Source organism: Taudactylus pleione, unplaced genomic scaffold (assembly GCF_031769625.1).
Source record: "Taudactylus pleione unplaced genomic scaffold, aTauple2 ptg000518l, whole genome shotgun sequence".
Classification (NCBI taxonomy): domain Eukaryota; kingdom Metazoa; phylum Chordata; class Amphibia; order Anura; family Myobatrachidae; genus Taudactylus; species Taudactylus pleione.
The window spans coordinates 1,829,458-1,846,267 of record NW_028284920.1 but is presented as its reverse complement, the minus strand read 5'-3'; the positions used below and the strand labels follow the sequence as shown (position 1 = coordinate 1,846,267).

Sequence of the window (16,810 nt, the reverse complement as noted above, 5' to 3'; positions counted from 1 at the left end):
GGTGCAGGGTGTACATTGTGGGCCTTGGGGAACAGCACACTGCATCCATAATAGATATGCAATGCCTTCACCCCAGAAAAGCTTTAATAGTAAATATCGAAGACAGAACAATCTTGGCTATCACGCAGGCTATAGATATATGATGTATGCACGCAGGCTATAGATATATGATGTATGCACTCAGGCTATAGATATATGATGTATGCACGCAGGCTATAGATATATGATGTATGCACGCAGGCTATAGATATATGATGTATGCACGCAGGCAGCTTCACAATTCCATCCTTGCTAATAAGCAAATGCTGCAGGAGGTGTATAACACCCCCTGCTGCATTGCAATCCCAGCACTGCCATTGAGGTCGCAGGCTGTGATCACCACCGTCCGTCGCAAGCCCCAGAGAGCAGGAAGCCTTTTAAATGGAATCGGTATGATTTACCGCCGGACCCATGCCCAGCGGTTGGAATCCCGACAGCGGCATCCCGGCAGAGGAGGAAATCCCGATCGTCAAAGGCAAGTATATACTAACCTATTTCTACCCCCTAACCATAACCCTCCCTTAGGGGTGCCTAATCCTAACCTTCCCCCCCAGTGCCTAACCCTAATCCCCCCTCTAAGTGCCTAAACCCCCCCTTCCCCGCCACCTAACCCTAAGTCCCCCGGGGGGGTGCCTAACCCTAAGTCCCCCCGGGGGTGCGTAACAGTAACCCCCCCTTCCCCTAGCCTAAACCTAACCTCCTGGGGGGGTGCCTAACCCTAAGTCCCCCCCCGGGAACCCTAAACCTAACCCGCCCCCCCCCCCGCGGCTATCCCTTGCCGGGATATGACAGTCAGGAAGCCGGTTGCTGGGATTAGGTCCGCCGGCTTCCTGACTGCATACCTTTTAAATGACCTTAAAACAATTGGGCAGTCTTGCCATCCGCAGGCTATTACATATACCCCATAGTCTGTACATGACTGTACATTTGACCTCACAGTCTGTACATTTCTGCTATTTGTGCTTACTAATGAATTAAATGGTTTTATTTAATACCAAATGTTCCTTTATTAAGACTGCTTAGCCCCTCTAAATGACCCTATGAGAAGATTAAGATGAAAAGTTTCTCTGTGATAAGAGGCTTCCAGACATACATGGAAAATAATACGACCTGACAATTAGAGAAAGTGTGAACCAAGAGAGGTTTATCACGTGAAAACTCTGCTGAACTTTGTGCCTTTGAAAGGGGAACGAAATGAATATGAGCTTGCTCATAAATAAAATATAGAAGGTAATATCAACAGGTATTGTAATTTGTCTTTTAAATATCAAATTACTTACAACAAATTATTGTCTTCTACACAAAAATGTCCCATAGAATGTGGTATGAAATTCTACTGATCCCTATACTGTGCAAGAACTCAACAATCTCTTTTATTTCCCAACATTTGCTAATGGTAATAAAACCAAATATACTATCTTTTCAAGACAAATTTATGATTCTGCAAGAAAAAATAGGGCTTAACGGACTGATAAACCCCTGAATTAAAATGTTCATGTATAACACATGGTGGTAAAATATATTAGGGCCCATTTATTATATTTGTGGGGCATCTCGTTTTTGGAGGAGTACTCACAAATATAAAGTATCTGGTGGGGAAGGGGGGCTGCCAATATCTGCTACTACAATACCCTGTTTTGTCCACAAAAGCACTGGAATGTTTAGGGTCACCCGACTCTCACCTACAATCGCCATCGCTGACTGTGACGTCAATGATGCAGATGGTTTGTGCGGGAGCAGGTGCAGAGAGCCGGGTACCTCTAAACATTGTCCCAGCATGCACGGACTGTCAGCAGATCCCAACAGTACCCCGATGAGCCAGTCTATCTCTGTTTCACAGGAGAAAACTTACTGTAAAAAGAATACTTAGCTCTTTGTGTTACATAGTGGCTGGATTAGATGACACCTGCTTACCTTATAACATATAACTATTTGCCTTTTCATTATGTCCTATAGAAAAAAATTAAGATTTTTGGAAGTGAAAAAGTTAAATATGATATAATTGTATGTTTTTCAGTGCCCATGTTGTACTAGCAGATATAATGGCCTTTGTCGTATGAATTAAATGCAGTTGTGCAATTTACCAAACGTCGAAATCCAAATGTTTCAGAGCTATACTCCAATAGCTAACTCCATCTTCAAGATGACGTTACCACACATTTTCCTATAAAAGCACCAATCACAGGGCCTGATTCAGAGCCGGACGCTCTGACCAGAGCACTCGCTCTGAATCAGGGCCCTCCTACCTAATATTGGAGCGGCCTCCTGGCCGCTCGCATAGCTGTGGGTGAGCACCCACAGCATATGCGAGCGGCCAAAAAGATGGTAGCGATGGTCAAGACCATCGCGACATTCGGGCTTGCGATGAGACCCTGCGGTAGGGTCTCGCTGCCGCAAGCCCAGGAGTGCTTTTGGCTCTATCAGAGCCAAAAGCACTCCCACTGACATCACTAGTGATGTCAGTGGGGCCGGACCCAGACGGTAGGCGTTCCCATGTCACTCACCATCGACAGCACGCCCCCTTTGGTGCGAGACCCATAATGATGGCTTGGCCGTCGCTATGCGGGTCTCGCGCATGCGCACGACGGACCTCCCTCTGTCGTGCGCATGCGCACTAGGGCACCATCGACCCGCTTGCGAGAGCTCGCGAGCGGGTCTGAATCAGGCCCACAGTGTGAGAGGGATCTCATCAAGGGGCATATTCATCATACCTAAAAATTCGATGTAGGTAATTAGGTTTAGAACTCACATAGAGTTATACCTAATTACCGGAGGAATTCATCATTCCTCCTCTCCATAACTATCTATTTCAAAAAGATGTCATTTTTGCGATGACAGCTTTTCGGGAAATAGATAGTTTCCCCTCTCTACACTAACTTACCGCAGCTGGTATCTGTGCTGCGCATGCGCTGTTACATCTGTAAAACCAGCGCATGTGCAGCACTGCCTACACCTGCGGTAATTTTGTGTCCCCCTCACTCCCCCTCCCCTCTCCGAATACATTCCCCCCGTCCCCGCACTTACCTGTCCGCTGCAGCTGTCTACGGCTCCGGTGGCTGGTCTGACACATGGTCTCCCAGCAGCACACAGTACAGTTTAGGGGAAAAAAAATATATATTTTTCTCTAAACTTTATTGTGTTCTGCTGGGAGAACACATCTCAGAACAGCCACCGGAGCCAGAGGAGGGACCAGAGCGACGGAGGAAGACGCCAGGGGACCTGCCCACGCTGACACAGGTAAGTGTTACCTTGCTATTCGCCACCTCACAGTGGCAAATAGTAACTCCATCAAATTCCAAAAATACATAATTTTCGGAATTTGATGAATACCATAATTTCCATATCCCCATAATAATGTACTTATGTATGGGGAGTGGGGAAATTAACGCAGGGGGACTTAACCAGGAGATATCAGTGATATCTCTGGTGTTAAGTCTCTTCACGAATACTAAAATAGCGTTAAGGAAAATGTCCTTAAAATTGTTATTTTAGTGTTGATGAATAGGCCCCCAAATCATACTTGCCTACTTTTTTTATAGTCTCCTCTGTAGGCTGCGAACCCCAGTATTATCTCCCCATCCTGTCCACCTACTCTTTTTCCAGGGGTGCAGGGGACTATCTGAAAAATCGTGAGTTTCCAGCAACTTTACGGGAGATTATGCATGTATTCATCAAATCCTACCAGCTTTATCATTGCACATGTGTTACCTGACGTTGCATAAGCGCAGAAACACTACAGGACCAGAATGTATAGCTTTTAACATTCACAGGGACAACTGTTGTTGTTCCAACATGAATGCTTTCATAAATAGCCCCGGAAAAAATAAATTCCAAATTGCTATGTTTGCCGGAACGCAATTATTAGTATACAGGTAGCAATGGCGAGTGGTACCTTAGTTTGCACAACCTGGATATAGCAGCCTCACACATACAATGCCCACTCCCCCAAATACAAATACCAAAAAGAACTATAGTAGGTGTGATTGATCCTAAACAACCAAGAAGATGTTCATGGAAGATCTTGTTCAAACACTATAAGCCCGAATGATCGGGGTATAGCACATAGTGGGAATAAGCAAAATATGCAAATTTATTCCACAAAATAAAAAAGTATTGACATACTCCACATATATTCACATAATTGGCAAAACAATGGATGTTTACAGCATACACCCCGAGCGTGCTTAAGGTTTCTCACCCTCTACCGCTGCTGCGGTGGACTCAAGCTTAAAATACTAAAAATAAAAACAAACTAAGAATGTATGTTGTACATGTAGCCGCACCGACCTCATGAGCCTATATGAGCTCACTAAGTGATCTATTCATTATGTTAATTATCGGGGTCCGAACGCCTACAATAAGCAGGTGAGATTCAGAACTGGAACATGGAGCAATGGAAGAAGGTAGCCTGGTCTGATAAAATCACATTTTCTTTTACATAATGTGAACAGCCAGGTGCGTGTATGTTGTTTACTGAGGAAGAGATGGCATCTGGATGCACTATGGGAAGAAGGCAAGCCAGAGGAGGCAGTGTGATGCTCTGGGCAATGTTCTGCTGGGAAACCTTAGGTTCTGCCATTCTTGTGGATGTTACTTTGACAAGTACAACCTATCTAAATTTTGTTGCAGTTCAAGTACACCTTCATGACAGCAGTATTTCCTGATGGCGGCTGCTTCTTTTAGCAGGATAATGTGCCCTGCCACACTGTAAAACATTGCTCAGGAATGGTTTGAAGAACATGACAAGGAGTTCAAGGTGTTGACTTGGCCTCCAAATTCCCCAGATCTCAATCCGATCGAGCATCTGTGGGATGTGCTGGGCAACAAGTCCGAGCCATGGATGCCTCACCTTGCAACTTACAGGACTTAAAGGATCTGCTGCTAAAGTCTTGATGAAGGATACCACAGGACACCCTCAGAGGTCTTGTGGAGTCCATGCCTCGATGAGACCTACACAATACACAGTGGCACTGGTTCTAAAAAGTCTCTTCTCAGTGCAATCTTTCAATCTTTCTTTTTTGCAGTTGAATGGAGACCATTAATTTCTATTGTGAATTATATTGTGTGTACTATATTACATTGTAGAATTTACTAGAGGTAAAAAAATAAGAATACTGCATTATATTACATTATCAATGACCTAATAGGTATATATGAACCTTATATAGTTATCCATTAACTCTTCAATATCCTGGCTTACAGATGAGTGAACATAGCAGAGCACTGACAAAGGGAGCAATGCAGGTTATGTATCCAGTCAATAAGCAGTTTCACTCTCTCATTCTACAGATATTCGGTGGGGGGTTTGCCTTAAATTTGAGTAACCTTATCACAATCCTGTATATAAAATTCATTGGTCTGTTTGCTTGTTTGTCTGTCCTGTTATGCATTCGGACACCCTTGCACCAATTGGGATGAAACCAACATGAGGTGGTCCCGTTGGATCCTGGCCAGGTTTTAGAGGGGCTAGGGTCCTGGTCGGATCTCCCATTGGTGCCAGACCCAATAGCGGCGCCATATCACAATCTTCCTGTAATGTTGTGGACGTGATGTAATGATGTTGCGACACTGCTGGTAAGAGGAGGGCTGTTTAGAGCCATTGAGAGAGGGAGCAGTCTTCTCTCTTTCCCTGCTCGATGTGCAACTCACCAGGACAGCGCCATCACAACTGTAGCATTAAGTGCAGCACTCAGCTCCCGACACTGTGAGGGAGCTGGCACTGCACCCCCCCTCCCCCAGTAATAAGCACAGGACTCAGGCAGCGAGGCCATGCCCCTTCCCACATGGCCACGCTCCTGTCTGAAGGCCACATCCCCTCACCCCCTTTTAGATGGCACACAGCATCCTTCCCTACACCAAGTAACACCACGGGGAGGGGCGCCACTGCACCAGGGCACCCGCAGGGCACCGCCAACAAGCCCAGACCTGGGTAAAGCATAATTTAAAAGAAGAAAAATATCAGCGCACACCTTGTCTATAATAAATAAATAAAAATCAAATCTGTTTATTAAATTGTATAGATTTTATTAAAAATAAGGGTGTACATAACTATCAACATACTTCCTATAAGTGGTCTGTTAAAGTTGTGCAAGTTAATACCGTTATACACACACATTACAACATTATACATAAATTATAAAGTATAAGAGGCTATTTCAGTTCCAATCCAGGTATTGGAGTGTGTGGAGAATACGCCCTAGCGTTTTACTTCCCCTTAGGCTTCTTATATAAGCATCTCCAAATAGTAAACATAAAATGTTGCGTGCAGTATGGATAAGGTGCAGCGTATAGTCTTTTAAATCTGCTTATTAGTTACGAATGGTTCTCTCCCTGAGAGCTAGCTTATTTAACTGAGTGGTGGCCCCTTTCCAGGCGTATTGTGCAGGGCTGCGACACCAGCGGACACAGACAACAACGTTCATCTTTATTAATAAGCTGCATTCAGGGATATCATTACACCTGAAAAGGTGCAGTTCTGAGTGCAGGGACCCGGAAGCAGCATTGGATCCGCTGCAGCTGTAAGGAGCAGGTAGGTGGATGATTTTTAATAAAGCCGAAACGTTGGAGTTTGTGAACACATTATACTTTTGTTAACCCTTCCAGGTCCTGGAGTGCCAACCCCATCCAATTTTGGGGTGATTAAGTAGGCACCTTGGCAAGTTTGCAAGTTTTCTGCTGTGCATAATAGAAGTGCTGGTTTCAGTGTTCCTGGAGACATCTCCACTGCCCGCCGCGCCATTGTCCGGGTGATTAGAATCTCCAGCACTGGCCAACGCGGGACTCTGGAAAGGTAAGTATAATGTATATGGCTGCGTTGGTTTCATCCAAATCGAGGTAGGGGTGTCCAAATGCATAACTGGACAAACAGACCAATACATTTTGCATCACGTTATATCTTAATGCATAAGGGGACGGACAAACAAACAGACCAATGATTTTTATATATAAGATATGTTATATAAAAATTTTTGATCTCTTTGTTTGTCTGTCCGGTTATGCATTCAGACATCCTTGCACCGATTGGCATGAAACTAACGCAAGGTGGTCCAGTTGGATTTTGGCGAAGATTTAGGGGGGTTAGGGTCCTGGTCAGACCTCCTGTTGGTGTACGCTGGGCAGAACTTTGACCGGGGGAGCCTGTTCTGTGCCTTCCACTGGATGGATTTGGACGAAAACTTCACAGAGTTCTAACATTGGATCCCAAAAGGCATACTAGGTGATTGAGGACACGGTCGGACCTCCCGTTGGTGTACGCTGGGCAGAGGGGTGGCAATTTGTCTGGGATGCCTGGCAATTTGTCTAGTGTGCCTAACTTGAATATTAGGTCCCAGTCGGAGCTCCCGTTGGTGTATGCTGGGCAGAACTTTGACCCGGGGAGCCTGTTCTGAGCCTTCCAGTGGATGGATTTGGATGAAAACTTCACAGAGGGGTGGCAATTGGTCTGAGATACCTAACTTAATAACGTGAAGATTTCAACCCGGTCAACGCCTGGTACCTCAGCTAGAATATATATAGTAAGCTCTGCCCTTATGAGCTTTTTCTTCCATCACCTATATACCATCATCTCCTCACTCCATCATCTCCGCCCCACTGACTACTGTGCTGCTTATTTGGATCTGCTGCAGCAATGTTTATAGACCTTGTCCATGTCCTGCAATGTTTTGTACTCTGTCACTTTTTTCTTGTTTTGTTCATACTGTTCATGTCTATGTACTTTGCAAGGAGCTGCGGACCCCTTGTGGCACCATATGAAGAACAATAATCATAAATCTATTTATCTCTCTCTCTCTCTCTCTAGTCCGCTTCCATACAAGTGTATTATTGTTAAGTTGCATGCATGCATGAGGACGGGGAAATGGAGGCAGCAGAGCAGACATAAGATAATAGCAGCCAGGAAAGCAGGATGTAGTTATGTCAGTGGGCAGCACACACAGCTGCTGGCCCTGTGTCACTGACAGAGGTACCTGTAACTAAGCTGCATGGAGAACTTCGGGGCTGTCATCAGGTTTGGCAGTACCCCCTCCCATTATCACACTGCATGATAACCGGCTCAGACTGGACTGATGTCAGGCAAGGAGGTGAAACGGGGAGGAGGAGGAGAAGGAGGAGGGAGACAGGAGACACAAAATCTATTGCTTGCAGTGTCTGCAGAGTGTGTACCCTGGAGCTGAGGGGAGATGGAGCTGGCAGCCCTGAGGGTGCTATCACTGCCAGCCAGAGCCGGGTACTCCTAGCAACATGCACACAGGTAACATGGCTTCTTTCTATTCATCCCTGGGCTCTTCTAACTACTGATACTGAAAGGACCATCATCAAACTGCCCAACTAAGCACAGTAACAGGCTGCTGCGGTTATTCTGACTGAACTTGAACCTAAAGGTTATATCTGTCATTCATTCTCCTTCTGTTTTAAGCTGCACCATGCTGTATGTGTGTGTTGCTGTCATACATAGTTGTCCCTCATTTAGAGGGGTGATCTCAGGTGATTAACACTAACCAGAGGAATAGACTGTTCCTCGAAATATCTGTTCTTCGAAATGTATACTTACTGCAGCAATATTCTGCATATTAAATGCAGTGCTCTTCAATTATTTATTAGGCTTTGTATATTAGTGTGAAGAGGGCTACAGAATATGCTAGTGCTTTATGAATTAAAGGTAAAAATACTTAATGAAGATGTGTATATAATGTGTGTGTATCTATCTATCTATCTATCTATCTATCTATCTATCTATCTATCTATCTATCTATCTATCTATCTATCTATCTATCTATTCTATCTATCTATCTATCTATCTATCTGATATCTATCTATCTATTTATCTCATATCTATCTATCTATCTATCTATCTCATATCTATCTATCTATCTATCTATCTATCTATCTATCTATCTATCTATCTATCTATCTGATATCTATCTATTTATCTCATATCTATCTATCTATCTATCTATCTATCTATCTATCTATCTATCTCATATCTATCTAACTATCTATCTAACTCATATCTATCTATCTATCTATCTCATATCTATCTATCTATCTATCTATCTATCTATCTATCTATCTATCTATCGCATATCTATCTATCTATCTATCTATCTATCTATCTCATATCTATCTATCTATCTATCTCTCTATCTCTCTCTCTATCTATCTCATATCTATCTATCTATCTATCTATCTATCTATCTATCTATCTCATATATATTTATCTAAAATCAATGTATAAGGGGCCTGTACATTATGTCGCCTGGTCCCAGAAAATGTACAGTCTGATTCACCACGGGTGCCGGAGCAATTCATCATTGCTCCAGTGCAGACATCAGTTTTACCTTGCGAATCCTTTTACCGCTTTAGTAGTGGTGACAGTTTGCACTGCCGCGTCTGACTCGGCACTGTGCTACTGCGCAGGCGGTGGCTGGCGGAAGGAGTCGACAGGGGCAGAAGTATCTGAAAGGACCACTTTTCGCAAGCTGGGACGGGAACAAACGACATCTGCAGATGGTAAATGTTCCAGCATTCAGGCTCTGTAAATATTGTATTGGACAGCGGGCCACATCAGGGGGTGAAAAGTAAGCAGAAGATATCTATGATATCTCCTGTGTTACCTTTATAATGAATGGCCCCGTTCCTTAATTCATACAAAAGTAGGTGCAAATGTTAATTTCCTCTGCCTATGTGTAAGATAAGTGATGATGAATAGACCTCGAAATTTGCGTATTTGCTATTATTCCCTTTTCAGCATCATTGTATACTATCTGCCTAGACAATTTGCTAGAATGAAAGAATCTCTCTCTCTCTCTCTCTCTCTCTCTCTCTCTCTCTCTCTCTCTATCTCTCTCAAGTATACACACAGTATATAGTAATGATAAAGTTTAGCACTGTAGTTTCAGCATCATACAGTCAACTGCACATCATTTACTTATTCTCTCCCAACCTACTGGGTTATTTACTGTATGTCAATTAATGTTCTACTGAAATAAACAATAATTGTGACCTCTGATAGAGAATTGTCAGCACTCAGTGTCCTGCTGGACTAGTCACTGTCCCTAATAAACTGTCACCTGCTGCTTCTCCAGTCCCTGCTCCATCCTCTTCTGTCTCCGAGCACCTGACTCTGCATGTTTCCAGTGCTACCTCTCTCTGCTCTCACACATTGAAAAGGAGATGTATCAAACCTATAAAAGAGATAAAGTGGAGGTGAACATAGCAACCAATCAGCATCTCACTGTCACTTCATAGACTGTGCTAGATAAATGACAGTTAGAACCTGACTGTTTACTTTGGACAACTTCTCCACTTTATCTCTCTCCAAGGCTTGATACATCTCACCCTTAGGCAGCAGTTCATAGCAGGGCAAGAAGATGAGATGGGTGTCTGTGCTCAGAAGTGATGGCGGCAGTTCAGTAACAGGAGCAACAAAAATGATTAGGAGACGTCTGATGGATGATTAGCTGAGGTGAGTACTGTAGCAGAATAAGGAGGTGCACGGGAGGGTAACTACAGTATAAAGCTGCAATCTACACAAAATGCAGAATTTACCATTCTCATGATAATATAACACTTTCTCTCGCTCTTTACTTTGCACATAAACTGAAAGTCAGCCAATGTAGTAAATCTTTACAGCTCCAGATACCAGAGATTTGTTATTCCTGGCAAAGACTTTAGTGATATACTGAGGCTTAGACCTGCAATTTATTCTCAGTAATAGCCCTTATCAGGGGCCCCATAGAAACATTTGCATTGAGGGGCCAACAAAGCAACTATAGCCGCCTATAGCTCTTGGGGGCTATTCACTACCCTTGGGGAGATAAAGTGGACAGAGAGTACCAACCAATCAGCTCCTGTCACTTTACAAGCTGTGTTTAAAAAATAACAGAGGCTGATTGGTTGGTACTTTATCTCTTGTTTGAAAAATAACAGAGGCTGATTGGTTGGTACTTTATCTCTCTCCACTTTATCTCTCTCCACTTTATCTCCAAGGCTCAGTGAATAGACCTCTTCGTCTGCTTGATCCGGGGCTTCACTGCACCACCTGCTGTGTCCAAAGCTGGGATCCATGATATGGTGATCTGGAATTGTATATATATATATATTTATATTTAGAAATAGAATCGGCACTCACCAGGTTTTTAGCAAAATATAAAGGTTTAATTACCACTCATAGGCAAAGATAAAGTGCACGGACCTTCCTCAGGACAGAGCAGCGGAAGTAACCCAATAAGCAGCCACACATACAGACATACATACACGCACATATATATATATATATATACACACACAATATATATACTTAAATGCCTAAACAGACAAATGATTAATTAAATATTTAATACATAGGCAGCATTTCAAGTCAATGATATCATTTATTATTGGGTCTAAATAAATTCTTATTGTACGATATATAATTATGTCATTCATAATAAGGAATAGTCTTGGGCTGACTCTTGTCTGGTGCAGTCACTTACTCTTCTGTATTGGTTCTTCTGTCCTATTCAGCAACCTATAAATAAATAGAGATACCAGTTCAGATAATATTTCATTAGTGCAACATGTAGTTTGGGATCTATGGGGTCAATCCTATTAGGTGTGATGATCTCGCGTGTGTGAGTCATCGCGGCAGTGGCCGCACTTTAGGCAGCCTGGATTCACCTAATATTGCTCGCAGCCCCATAGGTCTCCGAGTAAATCTATGCGAATCTAGACCCGGGTCGGGTAGCGAAGGGTGCGAGATGCGCTGACGTTGCCTGCATTTAAAAATGCTGTGGCACCCTTCGCACCTAAGTGGATTGACCCCTATGTGTTTTGCTGAACATTTTGTAACACACTTTCCTAAACCTCTTATCACACAACATTCATTACATTGGCAAGTTGGTAGCTGTCATTACTGAGTAGCAATGTTACTACTCTACCCTCTAACCTCAACCATCTGGAAATGCCAATGTTGCAAATTCAAGACACCTGTCTTGAAGGGTTGTACTGAACAGCAGCCATTCAATGTTCTCATTAGATTGATGTTTTAATATTTTTTATTTCCAGATTTTGAAACCTAAAATTAATATTTGGCTATGACACATGGGGATTTTTAAGCAGTATATGCAGATTTAAAATTGTCATATTGTCACACACATTACTAAAATCAAATGTACATTGGTTATATACAGCGTTATGTTTTGTTTTAAATATTCAAAATTTTGAGTGCTTACGTCATATTTTGGCACCTGTAAGAATCAGCAGCTGGGCTCACAGAAGCGAAGCAAGGCCCTCAAACAAACTTGAGAAGTCATAATTGAGAGTAGTCTGGAAAAGCCAAATAGAGCTGGAAAGATGCTCAAATCTGTTGCTGGAAACTTGAACAAGTCAGGAAATTTCGGGAAACATTTGTTAAAAAGCTTATACTGTGCAGAATATAAATGATTCCAGTGTGATAAGCTAGTAGTATATGCTGAATACGCAGTTGCTACAAACCCTCACTCTCCCTACAATTTGCATTAACCACAAATTTATCTTTCAATATTTTTTATTGGCAGTATCACTACCACTTGAACCAAGAGCACTTAGTTTTACAGGTGCCCAGAATGTGTGCTGTAGGGAACATTCTCCTGGAGAAGCACAGATAATGTGCGGCCTATAATAAAATAATCACAGCAGTGTTGCGTTCTCATCATTTATTAACTAAATAATGTGAATTTACATACCACAGTAAATGTGCTATGAAAGCATACTTAGGGGGTACATTCACTAAAGGTCAATGTAGATTGATATAAAATTGGTTTAAATCGATCAACATCAACGGGCACAATTTGTATATTTATCATCCATAGGGATCGGAAAGCCCATCGATGTTGATCAATTTAGATCGATTTTAAATCGATCTAAATTGACCTTTAGTGAATTTACCCATTAGACCAAGTGTGAACCATATGAGAAATGCCCATGCATCTCCTAGTATAATGCAGGACAGTTATGGCCATGGGAAAATAAATTATCTCCTCATTTTCTTCACCCATTCTGATATTATGGCTGCGCTTTTTCTCATAGGGTTGATTTAACCCAAGAGGATCTTCCCTGTGGCCTTTCTCAATAGCACTGCAAGTTGTTGGCAAACCATTTTGTGGCATTCAGATGGCCGGTGTAGGTTGTGGAGCAATGCAATTGCGTCATCGTGGCCCTGTCCTGTGTCGCAATCCCGCAAAGCACAGCGCAGAGGCCATGGGACAATGATGACGTGATATGCTGAGAATCACGTCTTCATGCCCCCTCATCCCAACCATTTCGCCAGTAAGTGCGCTGGATGCTGGAGTGTGAGCTGTTCTCACAGAACTCCCCCAAATTCAGGAGTCATTCCCGGGCCAGCAGACAAGTATGAAGTGCACAAATATTTATGTCAATGTAGCTTATTATTTCATCAGGACTAGTGGCTTCAATGAGACATATCGTGGACGTTTATGATAACTGGTGCACTGGAAAACGGTATTGTATCCCTTAGCGACCCATTATGTATTTGTCTTCATTTTCTGAACTGTACTGGGAAAATGATAGCTAGAATTGGTTTCTATGAGATACAGCACCTTTTTCCTATGTACTTTTAAAAAAAAAATCAGTCTCATTTATGCATCGTGACTCAGTGATGTCACTATTTCAAAGTGAATTAATTGATAGGCTGCATTGTCACAAATGACAAAATGACTGTCTCTGCTCATGAAGGTTTCATGACAGCCATAAACATTGGCTGCTAGGATATGCTACTGTTTTGAGGCCAGGTGCATTGAGGCACAGTGACTTGTGAATTTGAATAGAGTATTTGTCTCTTAGGCTGCATCAAGTCTCTGTGATCTCAGCATTTACCTGTACTGTAGAACCTGAAAGCTGCTAGACAAGTTGAGGATGATGTGTTTTTTGACCATTCACATTTACTTACCGGCTGTTCCTGTTGACAGATATAAATGAAGATTTCAGAAAGACTGCAAGATTCCTGACTTTCACATCTTCATCTGTAAGTGACAGTACTGCAGTACTTTGTTTTTTTAATGACCTTTCACATGCAAGTCTTTTACTTATGGAACGTTACACTAAAAGAATGCTTCTCTCAAAGGGAAATTATGCAAAGTTGTATGTACGGTATACAGTCAGAATGTTGACACAAGAATGTCGATATGGCCTGATTGTCGACATGTACCGAATGTTGCCATTCTACATGTCGAGATTTATAATTTCAACACTGAAATAACAGACATTGTCAGAATGTCAACATTGTGAATGTCGACATGCAATTTTAGGGTTAGGCTGTGTTTAGGATTAGATTAGAGTTAGGTTAGCGTTAGGATGTGATTAGGATTAGATTAGAGTTAGGTTAGGGTAAATCTGTGGGGTTATATTAGAGTTAGGATAACGTTAGGCTGTGATTAGGATTAGATTAGAGTTAGGTTAGCGTTAGATTGTGATTAGGATTAGATTAGAGTTAGGTTAACATTAGGCTGTGATTAGGATTGGAGTTAGGTTAACGTTAGACTGTGATTAGGGTTAGATTAGAGTTAGGTTAGTGTTAGGCTGTGATTAGGATTAGATTAGAGTTAGGTTAGCGTTTGGCTGTGATTAGGATTAGATTAGAGTTAGGTTAGCATTAAACTGTGATTAGGGTTGGTTTAGAGTTAGGTTAACATTAGGCTGTGATTACTATTATATTAGAGTTAGGTTAGCATTAGTATGTGATTAGGATTAGATTATTAGAGTTAGGTTAACGTTAGGCTGTGATTAGGATTAGATCAGAGTTAGGTTAGGGTAAATCTGTGGGGTTAGATTAGAGTTAGGTTAGCGTTAGGCTGTGATTAGATTTAGGTTAGCATTTGGCTATCCTAATCACAGCCTAATGTTAACCTATATCGGTTAACATTAGGCTGTGATTAGGATTAGATTAGAGTTAGGTTAGCGTTAGAATGTGATTAGGATTAGATTAGAGTTAGGTTAACGGTAGGCTGTGATCAGAATTAGATCAGAGTGAGGTTAGGGTAAATCTGTGGGGTTAGATTAGAATTAGGTTAGCGTTAGGCTGTGATTAGGATTAGATCAGAGTTAGGTTAGGGTAAATCTGTGGGGTTAGATTAGAGTTAGGTTAGCGTTAGGCTGTGATTAGAGTTAGGTTAGCATTTGGCTATCCTAATCACAGCCTAATGTTAACCTATATCGGTTAACATTAGGCTGTGATTAGGATTAGATTAGAGTTAGGTTAGCGTTAGAATGTGATTAGGATTAGATTAGAGTTAGGTTAACGGTAGGCTGTGATTAGAATTAGATCAGAGTGAGGTTAGGGTAAATCTGTGGGGTTAGATTAGAATTAGGTTAGCGTTAGGCTGTGATTAGGATTAGATTAGAGTCAGGTTAGCGTTTGGCTGTGATTAGGATTAGATTAGAGATAGGTTAGGGTTAGGCTGTGTTTAGGATTAGATTAGAGTTAGGTTAGCGTTAGGCTGTGATTAGGGTTAGATTAGAGTTAGGTTAGCATTAGGATGTGCTTTACACGCTGGGTACATATTTTTAGGCTGGAGACTAGGGCAGCAGATGGATGCTCCGCTGTCAGACAGCTACAGCGGCTTCAATAACTGACTGAGCCCTGCACCATATTACTTTCTGGAGCTATCACGGACAAACGGATACAATTTACCAGTACAGGTATCATTGTAGCTGATGGATATATTTTTTGCAACTGTTGCATCCATGTACTTATGAATTACAGAGTGCTGATTTTACTTGCTACTATTGCTACATTTTAGTGTACACTAAATACAGACCTAAGATTCGGGACAATTACCTGTTATATTAATGACAGTGAAGACTATCATATTGGGAGCTATTCACCACGCAGTGTCCCCCTTTTTCTGACACCATTCAAACTATCTAATACCTTCATTTATCTACCATTGTTTATTTTTATTTATTCTTAGATTTTTAATTTGTGTATTATATTCTTGTGATTTATGTGTTTATTGTCATATATGTGGATTTTCTATATAAGATTCGACTATTAAATATTTGGTATATTTGTATATTAGCGCGGTTTTTCTCTTTTTATCTTAGATTAGAATTAGGTTAATGTTAGGCTGTGATTAGGGTTAGATTAAAGTTAGGTTAATGTTAGGCTGTGATTAGGATTAGATTAGAGTCAGGTTAGCATTTTGCTGTGATTAGGATTAGATTAGAGATAGGTTAGCGTTAGGCTGTGATTAGGGTTAGATTAGAGTTAGGTTAGCATTAGGCTGTGATTAGGGTTAGGTTAGAGTTAGGTTAACATTAGGCTGTGATTAGGGTTAGATTAGAGTTAGGTTAGCGTTAGGCTGTGTTTAGGGTTAGATTAGAATTAGGTTAACGTTAGGCTGTGATTAGGATTAGATTAAAGTTAGGTTAACGTTAGGCTGTGATGAGGATTAGATTAGATTTAGGTTAGGGTTAGGCTGTGATTAGGATTAGATTAGAGTTAGGTTAGCGTTAGGCTCTGTTTAGGGTTAGATTAGAATTAGTTTAGCGTTAGGCTGTGATTAGGGTTAGATTAAGGTTAGGTTAACATTAGGCTGTGATTAGGATTAGATTAGAGTTAGGTTATCGTTAGGCTGTGATTAGGGTTAGATTAGAGTTAGGTTAGCATTAGGCTGTGATTAGGATTATATTAGGGTTAGTGTTAATGTGAATGGGAAATCACATTGTCGACATGCCGGATGTTTACATTCTGGGAATGTCGACATTATGTCAGTGTCAACATTGTTGACACTGTGAA

At 41.7% G+C, this 16,810-nt stretch overlaps 1 protein-coding gene across 1 annotated transcript in view; it reads left to right on the top strand.

Annotated features, from left to right (window-relative positions):
• Window positions 1–13,994: 13,994 nt before the first annotated feature.
• The window catches only part of SLC16A9 (solute carrier family 16 member 9), a 44,698-nt gene continuing 41,882 nt past the window's right edge, over window positions 13,995–16,810 (top strand). Inside the window, exon 1 of the mRNA XM_088450383.1 lies at window positions 13,995–14,038. The gene's annotated coding sequence lies outside the window, so the exon portion shown is untranslated. The remainder of the gene's footprint in view (window positions 14,039–16,810) is intronic.